The following is a 21,298-nucleotide window of genomic DNA, read 5'->3' on the forward strand; positions in this document are numbered from 1 at the left end:
CCGCCATCGAAACGCGGCCGCCACAGCTACGATCGAATCCTCGACGTTGTGGTCAGGACCGGAAAATCAGTCACTGGGCTCCCGGACGAATGAAAAAAAGGAACAAAGGAAAAGAACTTGCGCAGGGCTTTCATACCTCGGAAAAAACTTATAACAGTCTACAATGTCTTGGTTTCGTGCATTTATGCTAGGGCTTCTCTATTAGTAGAAGCTTGATTAAAGCTGAGGCCGACTCCAAGCTAGTGCAGTGACAGTGCAGTTAAACTCAGACTTCGCAAGCCTCCTTTTGCGTACTGGGGTCATCTCTTTAACTCATTAGCTACCAAGTGCGAGCTTTAGTATGCCTGTTTGTACATATATCGCCAAAGATGAGCCACAGTCGTCAATTCGGTTCACGTCGCACATTTGAGTGTAGACATTCTAAGGCAGCAATGAAGGAAGGACAAAGGACATTAGAACATAAGCCTGAAGCGACGCGCTTCATTATAAATCAGTTTTTATTTGCTCAAGGGCCGGCAATATATCACTGCCGCTGTAGTATGCCAAATCAACAGTATACAACGTCAACTCATTCTGCGTTTCGGCAAGTGAACGTGTGCGTCGATGGTTTCGATTTGTTTTGTTTCAATCTGATCAGGTAATCGCGCTTTTACCTTTCATACGGGGTCTGAGGGAAAGGGTTCTTTTCACATCAGACGTCTTTATTTGAAAAGTTTGAATGAATCGAAGAGATCAACCACGCACGGGATTTTTTTTTAATCTGGTAAAATATGCGGTAGTTCGTGGAATAAAAAAAGTGAGGAGCCGTTCCACTCTGTGAAGCTGGATGACGAGCGTAGTTGTAGCACATGAGACAGGGTTATACAAGGGTACATCTATTTATTCTAATGATTTCGTAATCGTAATGACTATAGATTTGAGAGCACTGCGATATACATTCATTGGTTCGGTTACAACCTTAGACTTCATCTTGACCAAAATTAATCTATGCACCACCGTTGTGGAGTAGTTGAGCGACTTGGATTGGCATGGCACTTCACACCAAACTATTCTAGCACAGACTCAGTGAGCCATTTCTTGCCTGGTTTTGGAATATCGACATTGAAGTCTCCAAGGATGATCAAGGGGTAGTGTCATCACGGCTAACCCATGCAAAGTGCTGGACATGAAGTTCTTGATATCCTACATGTGTTTGCCTGGAGATATACACACTGGATATCACAATTCTGTTTTTCCTTTGTACGGCGCAGACATCCCCTTAGTCGGTGGCATTGTCCACTTGTGAGCCATGGGTGTTTGGTTGTGCATACACTTTGTCCTTTTGGTATATTGCAAGGCCTCCTGCATGCGATTCCATGTACTGTTCACAAACAATTCCAGCATGCCCAATGACTGGAAACAATTCATCTTGATTTATGTATTTCATTCATTAATATTTATTATACTGTTACCATTATTAATATTACGGCAGGAATGTTTGAAGCCTGTTTCACGTCCGCCGCGCGTAGGCCCGGTATTGCAACACCTCCATGATCGGCCCAATCTCACCTTTTTATTGTTGACGCATGCACACGAAAAAATGCATAGAATGTTCGAGAAATGAGCACAGGAAATGTTCTTCCGGAATCGGTGGCATCAAAATTTATTACGGTTACTCCACTTAAAACGAAAATGTTTAAATATACCGACTGTAGTAAGTACAATTTTTATTTGTGGCATCGCTTTTTTAACAGAAATTTTGTAAGTGACCTTGCTACGTAGGGTACTTACTCTGTGCTTAGCAATAAAGTCTAGTGGGCTGATTTAATTGTTCCTTTCTTGTTCTTTGTTTCTTTGAAATTAAGATTAAAATTCAACTGAAAATTGAAACTCAGCCAGCTTTTACCTTCGTATTATAATTATACGCACACATTCTTATACACTTGCTGGCAAAGTTGCAACCATCTTAATGCATTAGCATTATTTGTATACTTCACGCACTTTTCGATGGCTATCTATCTATCTGCTTTCCCGCTCACCTGGGTCAATGGGTTGTTCGTGGTCGGATGGGTAGCACATCGGGCTGATGTGGTCAGGTAACAGGGTTTGAAACCAAACCAGGGTACCAACTTGCACCACTGAGGATGTGGCATTCTTTACTTATGTGTGGCTCTTCAACGCAACTCTTACATGCCGACAGGGACCACTGTGGACGCGGGACTGGGTAGGTACCGCTGTTCGAAGAAACTCTTTGACGCCAACTTGGAGCACAGGCTATGCGCCGCCCGTTCTGTGCTGGTCTCCAACGAACGTGTTCAATGAAAAATTGGTTATCTGGGTATCGGCCAGTAGGTCTGTGCCGTTCTTCAATAAAGGTCCTAAATGAGCTCTTCAACGAACTTGGGTAACTATAACTTGGTTAACCATGGGCACATACTTAGGTATGTGCCCATGGCAATGTGTCACTCTAAAATGACACGACAGATCCATCAAATTTCTGTGAAGCTAAGTGGCATTAAACTTACGCCACAAGGGTTCCTCAATGACTGCAACCCTGCGGATTTCCAGGCTGCCACACAAGTTCACTGGCTATCTGCCGCTCATCAATGAAAGTCTTCGACGCCAGCTTCGGTAACTAGGTTCGTGCACTGGAAATGTACTGCTCTAAAATGACGAAAAAGTTCTTTTAAATTTCTCCGATACTGAGCCGAATCCAAGCCACGTCTCAAGGGTTCCTCAAGGACAGCAACCCTCCGCATTTGCAGGCTTTCCCAAAAGTTCACTGTGTATCTGCTGCTTTTCAATGAAAGTCTTCGACGCCAGCTTGGGTAACTAGGTATCTGCCACTGTGAATGTGTCGCTCTAATATCAGGAAGCAGATGCTTTAAATTTCTTTGACGCTGAGCAGAATCAATGCCACGTTACAATGGTGCCTCAGGGACAGCAACCCGGTGCATTTGCCTACTGTGGCACAAGTGCACTCGGTATCTGCCTTTCTTCAATGAAAGTCTTCGGCGCCGGCTTGGGTAAATAGGTATGTGCCACGTTGAAATGTGCCGCTCGAAAATGGCGAGACAGATCCCTCAAATTTATCTGATGCTAAGCGGAATTAAACCCACCTCACAAAGGTTCCTGAAGGACAGTGGTTCACCAGTTGCGCAGAGCCATGATGTGTTCACACCTGCTTCAAGTAGCAATCGTTTGTCATAGCTATCATCTAGGCCAAGAAGTTTATCTAGTGACGTTAATTTTCTTTTTTGAAATGCTCGTAGTGTTGTTAACAAGTGCGATGACCTTTCTGATCTAATTGACACGTGTATTACTGATATTGTCGTGCTTACAGAGACATGGTTATTGTCCAAAGTGCGTGATGGCGAAATATTTTGGGAAAAAAGATGTCCCAATTTGACCGCTTTGATCGTAGCTCTAGGTCAGGAGGAGGCGTTCTGATAACTGTTTCCGATCGGATTGTCTCTTATCACGTTCCCACTGAGGCACCTTTAGAATTGTTTGCGCATGCGTGCGCATTAACCACTGCGATATAATTTTTTTGCGTTTGCTATCAGCCACCTTACGCTGGGCGTAATTTTTATTCTGATTGAAATGCTATTATCGTTAGGTTCTCTCATTCACCCATATTTATTTTAGGTGACTTTACTGTCCCTAACATTGATTGGTCTGGTCCTTTTCCTGTTCTGAAAGAGTCCTCAAGTGAAAGTTCCGCCTTCGTGAAGTTATGCTGTGACTTCAACTGCACTCAACTAATCACTACTCCAACGAGAACTACTTCGGGCAGAGCTACTGTACTTGATCTTATTCTAACAGCTCATCTTGTGGATTCACTTGTTTTTTTACCAGGACAAAGCGACCACTGTGTTATCAACTTTTCAATTAAAGCAACCGTTAAACGTCCCACCAGTGAACCAAAATTCATCAGACATTATAAGAAGGCAGATTGTTCAGTCAATAATGGTTGACTAACAGCCTTTTGGAAGGCTGCATGCCCAGCTTTTATGAGCGCACTGTCGAGGAGAAGTGATCAATGTTTAAAAAGAAGGTAACTGTCTAACAATCAAAACATCTTTTCAAAGATTTACGTTGTCCGCGCCTACCACCAAATTCCTGTGGCTGAGCAAGACATACCTACGACGGCAATTAAAACGCCATTCGGGCTCGGTGTTGCCAACTTGGAGTTTCTAGGACATCACCTCAATTCCAATGGCGTTCGCCCACTTTCATCAAAAACCGAGGTAGTAGCGAGCTTATCAAGCCCACAACGATCACGAAGCTGCGACAGTACCCCGGCATAGTTAATCTTTACCGCCGATTCATCAGCAACTGTGCTGCCATAGTAGCCGCTCTCGATCACCATTTTACCAACGAAATAAGACGTCCTTGCTGCATTCATCAAGATCAAGCCGCCTTCATCAAGATCAAGCGCGCACTCGCAAATGCCGCACTTCTTGCACATCCTAACACCACGGCATCACTGGGCCTCATTGCGGACGCATCCAGAACAGCCGTGGGAGCGGTTCCCGAACAGCCCATCTGTAATTCATGGCAACCCCTAGCCTTTTTCTCCAAGAAACTCACTCCAACCGATGCTCGGTACAGTATTTTCGGTCGAGAGTTGATTGGAATTTACCTCCTCATCCGTCACTTCCGCCATTTCGTCGAGGGCCTACCCTTTACCTTCTTCCAGAGTGACGTCGATACATACGCCACGAGAAATTTGTCATCTGTCGTTTATACCAAAATTCTCCACGGACATCCGACACATCAGCGGCGACCAGAATGTACCTGCTAACACATTTAGCCGTGTGAATGCAGTGACACTACCTGTTTGTCCTGCGCCGTTGGATGGGCAGACACTCGCTTATCGAAAGCAGCAATGCGGTTGGTCGACATCCTGCTTGATGGTATGACAGTCATCTGCGACGCTTCTACAGGCACACTGAGACCATTTGTCCCCAGCACATTAAGCGAGCACCTTTCAGATACATTGCACCAGCTCGCTCACCTCGGTGTTCGTGCCACACAATGCCTTATCTCACTGCACTGCGTATGGCCCCGGATGAACGCCGATTTACGCGACTGGGTTCGTGCATGTGCATCCTGCCAACGTGCAAAAGTTCATAGGTATCCTGTTCACCAGCCCGCCAGTTTCTCAAACCTGATTATCGTTTCGACGTTGTGCACATTGTAAAAGTTGTACCACTACTACCGTGTCACAAATTTCGCTAACTACTCACCTCTATCGACAGCGTTACCCGTTGGCCAGAGGCAACGGCGCTTCAACACAGATCTGTTGCAACGGTCGTGGCAGCTTTTTTCCCAACATTGGTTACCCGCTTCGGAAGCCTTACCAAAATTGTTGCTGACAGAGGACAGCAATTCGAGTCCGTTCTTTTTAATGAGCTCCTGCGCTTGCTTTGCGCGAATCGCCTGCGCACGGACGCCTACCATCCCCAAACCAGTGGCCTCGTGCAACGCTTTCATCGGCATCTCAAGTCAGCGCTGATTGCTCATGGTATGCCATCGCAATGGGTTCAACGTCTACCAACGGCTCTTCTGGTTGTCCGATGCGTTTTGGTGTCGGAGATCAGGTGCTCGAGCGCGGAGCTCATCTACGGTACTACGCTCCGTCTGCCCAGCGACTTCTTTTCACCACAACCACATTCCGCTGCTCTGTTTACTCACGAATATGTGCACCTTCTTCACGGCCTCTTCTGGGATATAAAGAAACTGTCCGCCGCGTCCAGTTCTAGCACGCTCACGTTACGTTTCAACGGACCTTGCAAACGCAACCCACGTCTTCGTGCGCTACGGGCCTGTTCGGCCTACTCTCTATCCACGCTACCTCGGACCCTTTGCCGTACTGGAGAGACGTGAGTCCACATGCATCATGGATATTCACGTCAAACCTGACACCCTCGCACTTGACCTGCTGAAGCCAGCCTACTGCGAGGCGACTCCCACAGTCGCATCCCTCAATTCCGCCACGGACGTTAACATTCCGGTCGGTGGTCACGTCCTTTCAGTCCACCGAGTTTCATGGACGTGCCGATATCGTTCGCAGATCATGCTGCTCTCTAGAGGAGGATCTATGCAGCGCCAGCGAGATCGACACCATCGCCCCAGGTAAGCAGACGTGGTCAGGCGATGCCACGAGCGGCGCGGGAGCTGAATTGGCTGGGAACTGAAGATATAAAAGTTCAGTTGAGTTTAAGCTCCAGTGCTGGAATACCGTCTCCTTGTCTCTCTCATTTGCTCTAAAGACTCTTCTGCGGTGAATAACGTTGCCCTGAAGCACTTTTTGTACGGGAGTTTGCATGGATTCGCTGTCCTAGGAGTCACTCGGTACGATTTCTGTCGTATGGGCTTCGCCGTCTCGTCTGTAGCTATTCAATGTTTTCTCAACGGCGTTTGATGATGATAATTATGAGGATGATGATGATAGCAGCTTTATTGTACCGGCAGATAAGGAGGCTCCCCACTCCCCGTCCCCGGCACACAGGCCTTGGGGAAGGGGGACGGGACCTCCGCGATTAGAAGCAGGCAAAGATGTCTTGACTCCTCGCGACTTCTTCCGCCAGGCGGATGACGTGTTGCTGTGAAGTAGGGTCCTCACTCCGCAGCAGGGCTTCCCAGGCCTCTCTAGCACAAATTGCCAGGCCTCCCAGGCAATTTATGCTTGCTTTAGCCCCTGGGGAGCTAACGCATTCCCAGATTATGTGGTCGAGGGTCCCTCTCGCCCCACAGTATTTGCACTTATCATTTTTTTTTTCTATTATGTATAACATGGTATGCCCAGACCGGGTTTACGAAGCTCCCAGCTTGCAGGCGCCGCCATGCGACTGCCTGTCTATTGTTTAGACTTTTATCCGGTGGTGGCACCAGTCTCCTGCGTAGGCGACAATTTTCGACAATCTCCGTATAATTTTGCAGACGCTCGTCCATGTTGCGGCAGTCGGGCGGTTCTACAGCCACCCGGAAGTAGAGCGCTCGCGCTAACTCGTGGGCCGCCTCGTTGCCAGGAACAGACGTGTGTGCGGGGGTCCAATTAGGCTAATTTTTCTGTTTAGCCGTCTACTGACCAGAGCCCTTGCAGCTTCCGGCGAGATTCTACCCTTTCCAAAATTCCCGATGGCCGTTTTTCTATCGCTAATTATTAAATTCACAAACTTGTGACGTCGAAGAGAAGCAGTCCTGAGGCTGTTGCATAGTCTCAAGGAGGCTTTGTTTCTCGGCAGGCAGCAAGCTGTCGACGGGTACGGACACTGGTGGCAGGCTTCACCGTTGAACCATTTTCTTCGTCGGCGAAACAGTTTATTACCTGAATGAACTCTCCAACGTACGCGACTGTCATGCCTCTGCTAACATGACGGCACTCAGGGTTGGAGTTTGTCAGCAGGACTTGTGCGTGTGTGCAATTTATGCTAACGACGCCTCTTGCAGTGAAAATACCATGGCTTAATAGCAATGGTGGAATTTGTTCTGCGACACCGTTGGAGTAGCTCGGTATGTCACATATCACGGGCGCAAGAGAGCTCGACCGTAGTGGGATGGTAACGTCATCATGAGTGACATGTAAAAGTTTTCATCGCTTTGTGTACTAGGAACAAACGAACCTGGGCTCACCAAAACGCGACCAGCCCGTCCGGAACATTTATAACGACACTGTACTAACGCAGAAAATCAAGAAATAAAATTGTGAACGTACTAACCGTTGATGGAGCTAGTACTTACATAATATTCCTGACTCCTCTTCTTTTGCGTTAAATGAAGGCCCTAAGCCTCTAAACCCCCGAGAAAAAACTGGAATGTCTAGGAGCGTACTGAAAAACTTAATAGCTCTTCTACAATCAGTACAGCTTTTGTTTCTCAGAAGGTGACTGGCCGTAGGACATCGCGACGTATTAACGTGCTCTCTAGCTCGATCGGACGCCTGCTGTGCTTCACAGCAGGCGTCCGTGTAGCCACTGTCGGCGCGCCACTGAGAAATGGCTCATTGGCGTTCATTTTAGTAAGTGGCACTGCTTACAAGTAAAACGAAAATAACTTGCCTAACCGGTCTCGCAACATGTTTTCCTCCTTCCTGAAGAAATCTGCGACCGCCTGCGGTAACAAACAATCTCAGCATACAGACTTTCGAAGTTCCATACTTTTCATACGGCCTGACAATGGGTCACTCGCGGGTTCGTTTCCTCTCTCTGTTTCGAGGCGCGCTTGCCTTGGCGGGCCCAAATCCGTTTCTGATGGGGGGAGACTAACGCCCCGAACGAGGCCTGGGGCTATGGCTACACTACAGCCAAAGGTCGACGCCTGTGGCCGAACCTGCATGATGCCGAATTAACTCTTATTACCGATCCCACGGCGCCGACCCGCACGGGCATATCAACGGCGCGGGACACGACACCGGACCTGACGGTGGTCCGAAGCATCCCTCAAGCAACGTGGTGCAATACATTTTAAGATCTCGGTAGTGACCACATGACCATAGAAGCACGAATTCCTCAGGCGGGTACACCACCTCATCCTAAGCTATTCAAATGGACGGACTGGGACGTGTTCCGAAAGCAGCGAGTAGAACAGAGGTGAGGAGAACATCGACGACATCGAGGCATGGATGGAGACGCTCAATGACGACATGAACAAGGCGACACAGACGGTCGCACCCGAAGTCCAGGTTGACAATATCACCAGCCGACTAACCCACCTCTGGGAAGCCAAGACATCACTATACGCAAGATGGAAGAAGCAAAGGCACAACCGAAAGCTTCGTAAGAAGATCGCACACATCAATCGCCAGCTACAAGAACATTGCCAGACCTTAAGCCGCCAACAGTAGTATGACATCTGCAACGCAGTCGACGGGCAGCTCCACAATGGCAGCACGTGGCGTCTCCTTTGTCACCTCTTGAGGGAAAAGCAGAGCAGGTCTGCTAAGCGAGCAAACCTGCAACGCCTTTTGCACAGGGAACGGGCTACCACGAGTGATCAGCAGCTGAGCCTTCTAGACAACTACTTCGCTCAACGACCCGATGTTCAACACGGAGATTACACTGGAGAGACAAATGGGACACTCTATGAAGAATTTGATGAGTCAGAGATCCGCGCAGCTCTCCACGACCTTAATGGCAAATCAGCACCTGGTCCCGACAAGGTTACGAACAAGACTCTACGAAACCTCGATGATGCCTCGATAACCGCGCTTACGGCATACATCAACAAATGCTGGCGAGCAGGTTACATCCCAGAGGCGTGGAAACACTCTAAGGCAGTCCTGATACCGAAGCCAGGCAAGCCGTCCAGCCTCGATCACTTGCGGCCCATTTCCCTCACATCCTGCGTTGGAAAGGTGATGAAGCATGCGTTCCTCTCCCGCATTTACCGCTACCTAGAGGACACTGGAGCCTACCCCCCACTATGGTGGGCTTCCGGTCACGCCTCTTCACTCAAGACATCATGCTCCAGCTCTACCGCCAGATTATCAACGAACCAACTAGCGGCAACCGGGTGATCCTCTGCCTACATCCGGAAAAGGCATTTGGCAACGTAGCACAGGCAGCAATCCTGAGCCGAATAAACAAGCTCAACATGGGCGAGCGAAGCTACAACTACATCAGAGACTTCTTGTCACTCCGCACAATCACCCTCGCGGTCGACAGCATGACATCCGACGAACATGCACTAGGAAGCACCGGCACTCCTCAAGGGTCTGTCATATCCCCGCTCCTTTTCAACCTCGTGATGCTGGGTCTCCCGGCCTACCTCGACGAGATTGACGGCCTCCATCACGCCTTGTATGCAGATGACATCACCCTGTGGGTCGACAAGGGCAGTGACGGTCAGATAGAATCCACCTTACAAGCAGCGGTCTCTGCAGTCGAAACCTACCTCCAAGACACAGGTCTCCGACTATCTCCACTCAAATTGGAGCTGCTCCTCTACCACCCGCGCCGCCGGCCCAAACCTGCAGGCGAGTCGCGCCAATGTGACGACATAATCCTCTATACGCAAGACGGCTCCTGTATTCCCCCGAGTCCCGAATATACGCATCCTCGGCATGCATATAGCAGCCAACGGGTCAAACATAGAAGCTATCGACAAAATCGAAGGCAAGGTTACAGCGGCTACCCGCCTGATCAAACGCATTGCAAACAAGCACACGGGCATGGAGGGCAGCGTCATGCGCCTCATACGCTCTTTCACAATCAGTCACATTACCTATGTGGTTGCCTTCCACAACTGCAATGTCACCGAAAAAGAGAAAATCAACACCCTTATGCGCAAGACTTACAAGATTGCCCTTGGCCTACCAGAGTCCACAAGCACTGCTCGTCTGCTACAGCGGGGGGTATACAACACGCTTAAGGGAATCGTGAATGCGCAAAGAGCCTAGCACCTCGAACGCATGTCCCTGACAGCCACGGGCCGGTACATCCTGCAGAAACTCGGCTTCAATTGTCACGTCCAACCCGGTCAGAAACAGGTCGTTCCACCCGACCTCAGCGACACGCTGATCGTCGCCCCTATCCCTCGAAACATGCACCCTGAATACCATCGGGGCCGAAGCCAGGCCCGTCCCAAGGCACTGCTGCTCTCATTGGGCGGGAAGATGACTACGCGCTTCGTAGTCGCCGCAGAATACACGCGAGAACACCGGTTCACGGTGGTAGTCGTAGACGTTAACTCCCGGCTTACACACGCGTGTAGTGTCGCAACGGAACACCCAGAAACAGCGGAAGAGGTAGCTATTGCGCTAGCGCTTACCGACCCCCTCTGCGAGGTAGTACTTAGCGACTCACAATCCGCAGTTCGTAACTACGCGCGGGAGCGCATTTCCTTCGAGGCTCTCCAGATCCTAAGGAAAGCTGGTCGAGAGCACTTCGATAGTACCGCGATCATGTGGTTCCCAGCGCACGTCGCCACCCCCACCGACGAGGCACCCCCCCCCCCCCCTAATTTGAACGAGGTAACACACCGCTCTTCGCGAGAACTGACCCGCCGCGCAGAATCGGAGACCGCCTCTTCGAGTTCGGAACTCCTGGTTCAAAACACGCGAGAACGCTTGGTCCGACACAATGACATCACCAAGCGCTACCAGCTAGGCAGGCGGTTATTGCCTCCCCCCTCACCCCAAACTGAAGCCTCGCCAGGCAGTCGTCTGGCGACAACTGCAGACACAAAGCTTCCTCGGTCCGGTGCGATTGCGGCACATTTTTCTCGCGCAATACCCGAGTGCTCTTCGTAATCTATGTCAGGAAACTAGAGCGACGCTCTCACACATGTTGTAGGAGTGTCGTGTTATACCAGCTACAATGGCAGTAGCTCCGAAGGCTCTTGCGTCGAAGTGGGCCGCCGCTCTGCACAGCTCCAACCTTAAGACGCAAGAGTGAGCTGTCCAGCAGGCCCGAGAGGCGGCGACGAGGCAAGGCCTCGAAGTCCCCTCATTGGAGACCTGAGCCCGGGTCGTTAAACTTTGCCGGATTTAAAATAAGGTTGTTTCCATCCATAGATGGTTAAGCAAAATGAAGTGTCTTAATTACGGATACACTACTAAAGAACGCTTCACAAAAAGTGCTTATGTGAGTATAAAACGGTCTTGTTTTATATGCAACAGCAAGAGTACTTACCCACTAGCCTTTGTTAAATTAAACTCGTAGTATGTCGTATTCAGTCGAACTTTCACGTAATAGTCACACAGATTGTTCCGCTCTGTTGGATTTTGGTCGTATGTCCGCTGGATTATGTATATCGGATTAGAGGTGTTCAACATCTGAAAAAAGAAATTAACGTGCAATAGTTAACTTCGACAAGTACAATAATATCGCGAATGTTTTTTTCACATTAAAACGGGAATTCTCGAGGTTAGGACAGAAATAAAGCAATGTTAAGAATAGAGTTACATCATGACATAAAGTTTATGCAAACAAAGGTTTGTGTCACAGTACACCGGATAAAACGCGTTAAAGCAGTTGATGCAAAATACATGCCGACGTAGGCATATCGGGGAATGCAATATATCTTTCTTGCCTTCCTTCTGCAATAAGCATGTCTTGCCAGCAGGCCATCTGTAGGAACCAAATGAACTAGTTATTGGACTAAATGCAAAATGTTATGCTTAGCAAATAACCAGCGTGTTGGCTGAGAGGTTGACCAAGCTGCGGAAAGCGGGGGGCCGACGAAGGTGAAGGCAAGGTGAATAATAACGATCGAAAAAGTCGAGCAGTTACTCTCTATGTGCATAGGTTGGCACATCGTCTAAAATGTGTGGCGAAATAATACCGGGTTGGGGGGAGGGGCAGTCTTTTTGAGTTTGAGGAAATCGTCCGTTGTACGCCATGCCACGCCATCATGCGCACAGGAGTCAAGCTGAGCGTCGCACAGTGCTTGTGAGGCTTGACACAGGTCTGCGTTTCTACCCTACCGCTACAACAAGGCTGAGGAGACCCCGCTTTCCCGTGGGAAGTTCTGCATTGGCCAAATGGGTCGATGCCTTAATAAGAAATCGCAAGGACACTCGCCTAGATTAAAGAACGCATGTCTGGCACATTTGACATCAGACTACTCAGCGTGTGGCTATATGCCTGTATTGATGTACCGCGTGGGCTGTGCAGGAAGAAGAAATAGAAAGGTTGCCTCAAAGCTGAAGCATACCAGATCAAGAATAGTGGCCGCATGTACAAGGCGTTGGCAGCGCTACCCAGCAAAAAAAAAAAAAAAAAAAAAAATATCGACTTTCTCAGGGTATATAGGTGTTGACCTTAAACGTGAAATGAAATTCTGCGGTTTTTGAGTACCCAAAACCTCGATGTGATAAAGCACGCCGTAGTGGAAGACTCCGGATTAACGCTGACCGCTTGGGGATATTTACCGTGCATCCAATTTGCATGGCACACGGGCATTCTTGCAAGTCACCGCCAATGAAATGCGGCCGCCGCGACCGGTTGTTGATGCCGCGACCTCGTGCTTACCACCGCAATGCCATAGCCGCTAAGCCACCGCGGTGGAAAGTGCTTGACCTTGCAATATTGTTTCGGTGGAACTTGTTGGGAAGTATGGTTACTTTTGCTAGGCATAAGTAGTGCTGGTTTGCGCGCTTGTGACGTTTTAAAACCAATGTCTTAGCGAGTTACCTCCACTTTCCTTATCGGATATTCTAGGCTTTTTCGTCGGCCTCTCCCGAATATCGTGTAGAGGTAAAATGTGCGTCCATCTGTGTTATGGGTGTGTGTGCTGCAAGGGGACAGTTCACCGGGATGTACCGAATATATATATATATATATATATATATATTGTAAATGTGTTTATTAGCCACCAGCTGTTGCGCCGACCGTCAGCGCAGGGCACGGACTCTCAGCACAAGCGCGGCGTTCCCCGAGAACAGTGTTGGAGAGGTTGGGCCACTATAGTATTCCTCTTCTTCTATACAATCACCCCCGAGAACGAAGGGAGCCATCCGGCGACCCAGCAGCTCCTCACTATGAATTGATCATAGTACGGCTAGAGGCTGAACATCTTGAAGGGGCAGCGCAAAAAGACGATGACAGAAGGCAGGAACACACAGGACAGCGCTGAATTTGGGTGAGTTGGTACTGGTTGAACATCTTGAAGGGGCAGCGCAAAAAGAAGATGACAGAAGGCAGGAACACACAGGACGCTGTCCTGTGTGTTCCTGCCTTCTGTCATCGTCTTTTTGCGCTGCCCCTTCAAGATGTTCAGCCAGTACCAACTCGCCCAAATGTCGATCCTTCTACGGCTAGAGGCGTTCGACGTTGACAATGTCTCGTCCACGACGGCGCATGTCCGAACACGGCCAATGGGTTCGATCGCGTAATTAACGGGGGATGCCCGCTCGAGGATACGGTATGGCCCTTCATACTTGAGGAGTAATTTTGAAGAGAGCCCAGGCGCAGCATGAGGAACGGAAAGCCACACAAGCGCTCCAGGAAGTGACGTGGGTGCAGAGGTGGTGTCACCGCGAATGCTCTTCTGGCGCTTATGGTAATTGGAGGTAAAGGCCCGTGCGAGATCGCGACACTCTTCAGCATGTCTTGCCGTGGCAAAAAGGGGCGCACATTCAGATGCATCCGGTCGGTATGGTAGAATAATGTCGATGGTGTGCGACGGGTGCGTACCGTACAGAAAGAAAAAGGGTGAAAAGCCGGTGGTGCTCTGAGTAGTGGTGTTGTACGCATAGCTTACGAAAAGTAGAATGACGTCCCAGTTTGTGTGGTCGGAGGCGACGTACATTGCAAGCATGTTGCCGAGCGTACGGTTTAATTGTTCTGTAAGGCCATTGGTTTGAGGATGGTACGCTGTAGTTGTGCGATGAACAGCGTGGCACTCTTGAATAGTGGCTTCAACTACTTCGGATAGGAAAACGAGTCCGCGATCACTCAGCATTTCCTCAGGTGGTCCATGAGGCAGCATAAATCAATGAAGCAGGAAGGAGGCAACATCGCGAGCAAAGTGCCCTGCGGGCAAAGTGCCCATCAGTCAACACGGCCTGAGGGATCTTTCAAGAACGACAGCCAACCTAGTGCGTGGTGGTACGTGACTACACCAAATGGACGGCCATACAAATATGGCCTGAACTTGGTGAGAGTCGAGATGATGGCCAGGCATTCTTTTTCTCTCAAAGTGTAATTGGTTTCAGCTTTCGTAAGCGTACGACTTGCATAAGCCGCGACATATTCAGGAGACCCCTGTTTGCACTGGGCGAGAACAGCGCCGAGGCCTACATGGCTGGCATCTGTGAGCCCTTCGGTAGGGCTTGTCGGGTCCTAATGGTACAAAATTGGCGGAGACGTCAGCAAACGACAGAGCTTTGTGAAGGCCTCGTCACACTTGGACGACCACGAAGTGAGGTGCCCGTTGCCACTGAATAGCTTCGTCAGACGCGATATGATGGCGGCGAAATGACGAATGAAGCCTCTGTAGTGGGAACACAGACTGATGAAACTCTGGGATTCTTTCACCGACTTTGGCTTAGGGAAGGCGGCCCGAAGTTTGGCTGGATCATGGAGAATTCCATCCTTGGATACGACGGAACCTAGAATTGCCAGCTGCTAAGCAGCAAATCGGCACTTCTTGAGGTTTAGTTGTAGCCCTGCATTTGCTAAACATGTTAAAAAAAATCGGAGCCGTTGACGGTGCGTGGTAAAGTCAGGAGTAAAAAGAACGTCGTCGAGATAGCAGAAGCACTTGTGCCACTTCAAGCCACAAAGTCTGAAAGGCATTACGTTAAGATCGTATAAGCCGTCGAGTGTGACAAAACCTGTCTTCGGCCGATCGGACTTACCAATACCCTGAGCGCAAATCTAGAGATGAAAGGAATTCTGCGCCTTGTAGTCTGTCAATCGCGTCGTCTGTCAAGGCGCCCTTGCGAATGATCTTGCTTAGACGGCGGTAGCCACACAAAACCACACTCAACCATCTTTCTTCATAACTATGACGACAGGGGATGCTCATGGATTGTTGGAAGGTCGTATCACTTCGCGGCGAAGCATGTCGTCGACTTGTTCGTTGATTACACGATATTCTGCAGGAACTACACGATACGGACGTTGCGCAATGGCGGTTTCGGGCCAGTATCGATGCAATGTGTAACGGTTGGCGTCCGGCCCAGGGAAGATTGCCTTACATTAAAAAAAAACGAAATTCTTCTAGAAGGCAGAAAAGCTGAGACTGCTGGATTTGTGTAAGGGTATCGGCAATAGATGAACCGAACACATCACTGGGCGACAGGTCACACGTAGAAACAGCACTGAGCGCACTAGATCTAGCGCAGTAATTGTCATTGGGCACGTCGCTTCTACATTGCCAAGACATTCCCCTCGGAACAGCAACATAGGGTATGGAAACGGGTTGCAAACGAAATGGTACTGTAGCACTGTGTGATGTCCACTGTTGCAAAAGGCAGCAGCAGACCTTTCCGAGTGAGAAAGTGCTCAGATGGAGACAGTAGTGACACAGCGTCTGAGATTCTGCTTCAGGGCATGGGCACGACTGTTGAGGCGTTCGGAGAAATGTGGGTGTCGGCTTGGACAAGTAGGTTCCTTGAAAGCAAAGAACTGCCGGTAAGCGGCAAATATTACAGCGGCGAGAGGTCTATTTCGGCCCGTGCGCAATGAATAACGACATTGTGGCGCAACAGAAAATCCCAGCCGAGGATAACGTCATGAGAGAACGAGGAAAGGAGGGTGAATTCTGCGCCGTATACAATGTCGGCAATCACAACACCAGCAGTGAAAGCCGCCAAGGGGTGAATATGCTGAGCACTGGCTGTGCTCCAGAAAGGGGCGTCTGACTTTCTGACGTAAGCGGCAAAGCTTAGCGTTCATAACACATACCGCGGCTCCTGTGTCCACTAGTGCAGATGCTCGAACACCGTCAACAAACACTTCGATTACGTTCGAGGTACTGCGGTGAGGACTTTCACATTTCGACGTTGTCGTAGCCCTTGCCTCTTGGACTTAGACGATTTCCCTCGACGTTTCTTCAACGATTTCGACGAGTTTTCCTCGACCAGACTTACGGGGCGAGGTCGCATCGGTGACAGTGAGCGACGGCGTGGAGAAGGTGAACGGCGGGTAGTTGTGGTCAGGCGCAATGTCGGCGGCATCGCCGACGGGGGCCCGTAATATGGATAGTCGGACTGGCTTGTCACGGGTGGTGCTGCGCTAGGCGGTTGCATACGATTATGAAAACGTGAACTTGACCGGCGTAGCCGCATGCAAAGCATATTGGCCGGTTGGCGGGAATACGCCACCGGCTCGCCAGGACAGGTCCCGTCCATGTCCCAGGACGCGTTGTACGGGGCGGCTGCTGAGATGACTGCACGACGGGCGGCAGTCGGGACCTAGGCACGAACTCGGCGAAACGAAGAGGCATACTTCAAGAGAGTAGCTGGGCCACCGCGACGACTTCAGTGCCGTTGAGTGGTGCAGCCGCCGGGACCTGTTGGGGCGGCACAACGACATCAGCGTAGCTTAGTGGTGCAGCCGCAAGAAGATGTTGGTTCTGTTCTGGCAAGACCTCGGGGACCTCCTGCTTGATCGCGAGATGGAGCGGAAGCATATAATTCAATACAGGCTGTTGAAGTTGCGGCAGCTGAGCGAAGGATATCAAGGAGCTGGCGTGCAACTTCCTCCCGAACGAACGCTTTCTTTTCAGCAAGCAATGCTGACTGGCCGGAGATGGTAGCCAAACCAACAATGAGGTCGTCGCGCAAGGAAGGGCGACGTGTCAACGAGCGCTGCCTGCGTAGCTTCTCGTAGCTTTGGCATAGAGCGATGATGTCTGTCATGGACTGAGGATTTTTGGCAAGTAGCATGTTGGAAGCATCGTCCTATATGCCTTTTAGGACATTTCTGATTTTGTCGGACTCCGACATTGCCGCATTGACTTTCTTACACAAGTCCGGTACAGCACGGACTCTCAGCTAGAGTACCGTACCCGTAGGAGAGCGCTGGAGAGCTTTACCCACTGGAAAGGGCTGAAGAGGATGGCTCACTACAGTGTTCTTCTTCACTACACACACGTATATATATATATATATATATATATATATATATATATATAGATTGCAATAAAAGCAGACAGCCGGCTGTCCACCTGAACGCCTGCTTCCTTACACTTCCTCTTTTCTCGCGACCGTCATGCATGCCCCCGAGTGAGTGAGTGAGTGAGTGAGTGAGTGAGTGAGTGAGTGAGTGAGTGAGTGAGTGAGTGAGTGAGTGAGTGAGTGAGGGGATAAACTTTTATTGGGTCCAGCAAAACGCGATAAAAAGCGCATCCGGCTAATCCCACGACGGGACTGCCAGGACACACGACGGGACTGAGAGGACAGCGCCTGTCCTGTTTCTTTCTCGCCTTTTGTGTGTGTCCTCCAGTAAGCTTATTTTCTGTAGATCTGCAATGCACCATCTAGCCCGTATGCAGGTGTTGTTAAACTGACAGGTCTAGCCTGTCGGCCCGATCGCGGGCGCGCCGGACGGTCATGATTTCAAAGAGTCAAAGAGTCAAAGAGTTTAGCCAGACAACGTATGGCACAGTTGCCTAGGGCGCAGACCTAAAGGCAAGTGGATGCCTAACAAGGGGTCTGCACCCTTCTTGCTCCCATTCGAGAGCACAAGACATTCAGTGCATAAAATAAACACTAAACGAGATGAATTTACAGAGTGGTTGGTTAACATTGAAAGTGGAGTTATTTCATATTGAACATTTATGTACAATTGGGAAAATACTGTAAGAAACAACAGAAAAAAACAAAAAGAGTGGTCATGCCTGCAGTGACAACAGATACATAGTGATGCTATTTTTGAAAGCTTCTAATGATTTACTTTCCTGGATAATGATTGCCGCAGGATGGTGATCGTTTAAAAAACTGGAAATTCTGTAGCTAAGTTTTTGGGTGCCGTAGTTCGTACGTATTTTTTCCTTATTATAACATATGTGCCCGGTGTTATAGGTGTGTGTTTTCGTTAGATACTGATGGAAAAAAGCGGTTCGATAGGAATGCATTTGTATGTAACCAGCTAACGCTATCTTTCTGTTTATAACATTCCACAGTGTAAGCAGTTGGTGTTTACTAAACAATGAGGCAGTGTGGCTAACGTATGGTGCATTGGTCTTCAAGGACGGGACTTCGCAGGAGGGCGTCCCGCTCTTCCTTGGTGAACTTCGGGCCCAACAACCCGCACTCCCAGAGCATGTGAGACAAAGTAGCAGCCTCACCACAGGCCACGCAAGAACAATCCGGGCAAATCTCAGGATATATGTTGTTAAAGGGACGTCGGATTTGGGTAGGCGTTTCCAAAAGTGTGAGAGTGACCGCCTGCGGCCTGCTTAGCTTGGAATGGGGCCGCTGGAAAATCCATCTCTCTAAGTACAAGAATTCAATGATTTCATTGTGCGCAATAGGAATGTCTTTGTGTCCGAGGAGAGAGTCACCCGATCCGAGGGCAGCACGGTCGGTAAAGCCAGGCGCAGCCTCGTGGCAGACTCATTGAGGTTCAAAGGTACCCCCTCATCGCCCTGATGTCGGCAGGGAACCAAAGGATGGAGTGTATGGAGCTGTCGCCGCGTCTGCCGGGCTACCCGACCTTTCTGGAATGCCCTGACGGCCGCTTCCGAATCGCTGTTGCATTCGAAATTTGCAATTTCCAAAGGCTATTGCACTCGCATGCAATAGCCACTTGCTCGGCCACCTCGGGGTCCGTCGTTCGGACCCAGGCACAGTTGATGTCTTTTCCCAGCGTCTCCACTACGGAAACCACAAAAACTTTGCCGCCTCGGTACGCGGCGGCATCCACGAAGCTTGCTTCGATCTGGTCCGTGTATATTTGCTTCAGTATATTCGATGCTCTTGCCTTGCGACGACCTGCGTTGTCAACGGGATGAACGCTGCGCGACAACGGGGCAACGACGATCTTCTCCCCTATTTCTCCGGGGATGTGGGTGTTGTCAGCCAAGTTCTTGGTGGGGGCGAATCCGATCTCCTCGAGGATACGCCTGCCGGCTGGCGTAGTGGACAGCCGAGGTAGCTGGGCCCGTCCCTGAGCCTTGGCTATCTCTTCCATGGTTTTGTGTATGCCGAACCGGAGGAGGTCCTCGGTATGCGTTCTGACGAGCAGCCCGAGGGCTCTCTTGACGAATTTTATAATGAGGGCATTGAGCTTGTCCTGCTCGGCTCTGAGCCTGTTGTACATGGCGACCGTGTAGGTGAAGTGACGCAGCACAAAGGCGTTGATGAGCCGTAGCAGGTTGTCCACCACGAGGCCACAATGTCTGTTCGTGACCCTCCGCACGAGGCAAAAAGTATTGTCGGTCTTCGCAATGATCTTGTGCAACACAGTGCCGTTGCCACCACCCGATTCGACGAACACACCCGGGACTCTGATGGTGTCGACCCTGAGTTTGGGGTCGCCGCTCCGAGTGAACAGGTGAATGTCACTTTGCCAAGCCAGTTTCAAGCCCTTGGGTATGCCCCCCTTTCTTTTCTGTAAAGCAGAAGCTCAGATTTGGTCGGGGAGCACCTGAGCCCGATGGTTAGCAGGTACGGCTCCGTGACGTCTACGGTCTTTTGCATGGCGCTTTCCACTTGCCCTTCGCTGCCGCCAATGCACCAGATCGTGATGTCGTTGGCGTAGATGGTGTATTTGGTGCCTTCAACTTGGGCCAGCTTCCTCGAGAGGCCGACCATGCAGATGTTGAAGAGAGTGGGCGAAATGACCGAGCCTTGTGGCGTGCCGCGTGAGCCCAGGAGCACCTCGTCAGAGACAAAGTCACCGATCCACAGCTTCGCTTTCCTTCCCGTCAGGAACGAACGGACGTAGTTATACACTCTGGGGCCCTGCTCGAGGTCCGCGACGAAGGCCAGGATGTATTCAGCGAGAACGTTGTCAAACGCCTTCTGCAGCTCGAGTCCGAGCAGGGCCTTGGTGGCCCTGGTACTCCCATCGTTGATTTGATGCTTGATCATCTTCATGGCGTCCTGCGACGAGAGACCTACGCAGAAGCCAATCATGTTGTGAGTATAGACGTTGTTGTCTTCGAGATATCTGCTTAGTCCGTTGAGGACGACGTGCTGCGCCACCTTCCCGACGCAGGTCGTGAGAGAGATGTGCCGGAGGTTGTCCACGTTCGGAGCCTTGCGGCGTTTAGGGATCAGGACGAAGTTGGTGGTTTCCATTACTCTGGGACGCTGCCGTTCTTCCACGTCTCGTTGATCTTCTCGGTGAGGTATTCGATCGAACGGTCATAAAGGTTCCGCAGCATCTTGTTGGTGATGCTGTCGGCAACCGGCGAAGACTTGCCGTTTAGCGCAAAAATGGCTTGTTTGATTGCCCCCATGGTGAAGTCTTCGTCCAACTCCGGACGGGCCGGGCCGAGGTAGTCAGGAAACCGGACTTCCTCGTCTCCGTGCTTTACGGGCAGGATGAGCTTGGTAACCAGCTTGTCCCCGGAACAGGATCATGTAGCTTCGTGCAGGGCTCTGGCGAGCGTGTGTCTCTGACGGAATCTGATACTGCCCTCGTTGAGGAGATGTTTGAGCATGCTCCAGGACTTGCCGTTACGCATCTGCTCGTCGGTCAAGTCACAGTCTTCGTCCCATTGCTACTTGCCGATGGTCCGACAGTGATCTCCGATGCCCTTGTTGAGCTCGGAGATCTTTTTCCTCAATCTTCGGTTGAACTTTTCTCCCTTCCATCGGAGGAGCAGCGTCTGCTTGGCCTCGACCAGATGGGCTAGCCTGCTGTCCATCTTCGCTACCTCCAGTTTAATGACGATCTTAGGGGACGACTCA

The 21,298-nt window shown here is 50.2% G+C and overlaps 1 long non-coding RNA gene across 1 annotated transcript in view; it reads right to left on the minus strand.

The window, feature by feature from the left end:
* The window catches only part of LOC140213536 (uncharacterized), a 35,796-nt gene extending 24,041 nt beyond the window's left edge, over positions 1–11,755 (minus strand). The window contains exon 1 of the long non-coding RNA XR_011890396.1: positions 11,619–11,755. This is a non-coding gene — a long non-coding RNA (uncharacterized lncRNA). The remainder of the gene's footprint in view (positions 1–11,618) is intronic.
* Between the last annotated feature and the right edge of the window lie 9,543 nt (positions 11,756–21,298).

Source organism: Dermacentor andersoni, chromosome 10, assembly GCF_023375885.2.
Source record: "Dermacentor andersoni chromosome 10, qqDerAnde1_hic_scaffold, whole genome shotgun sequence".
Lineage (NCBI taxonomy): Eukaryota > Metazoa > Arthropoda > Arachnida > Ixodida > Ixodidae > Dermacentor > Dermacentor andersoni.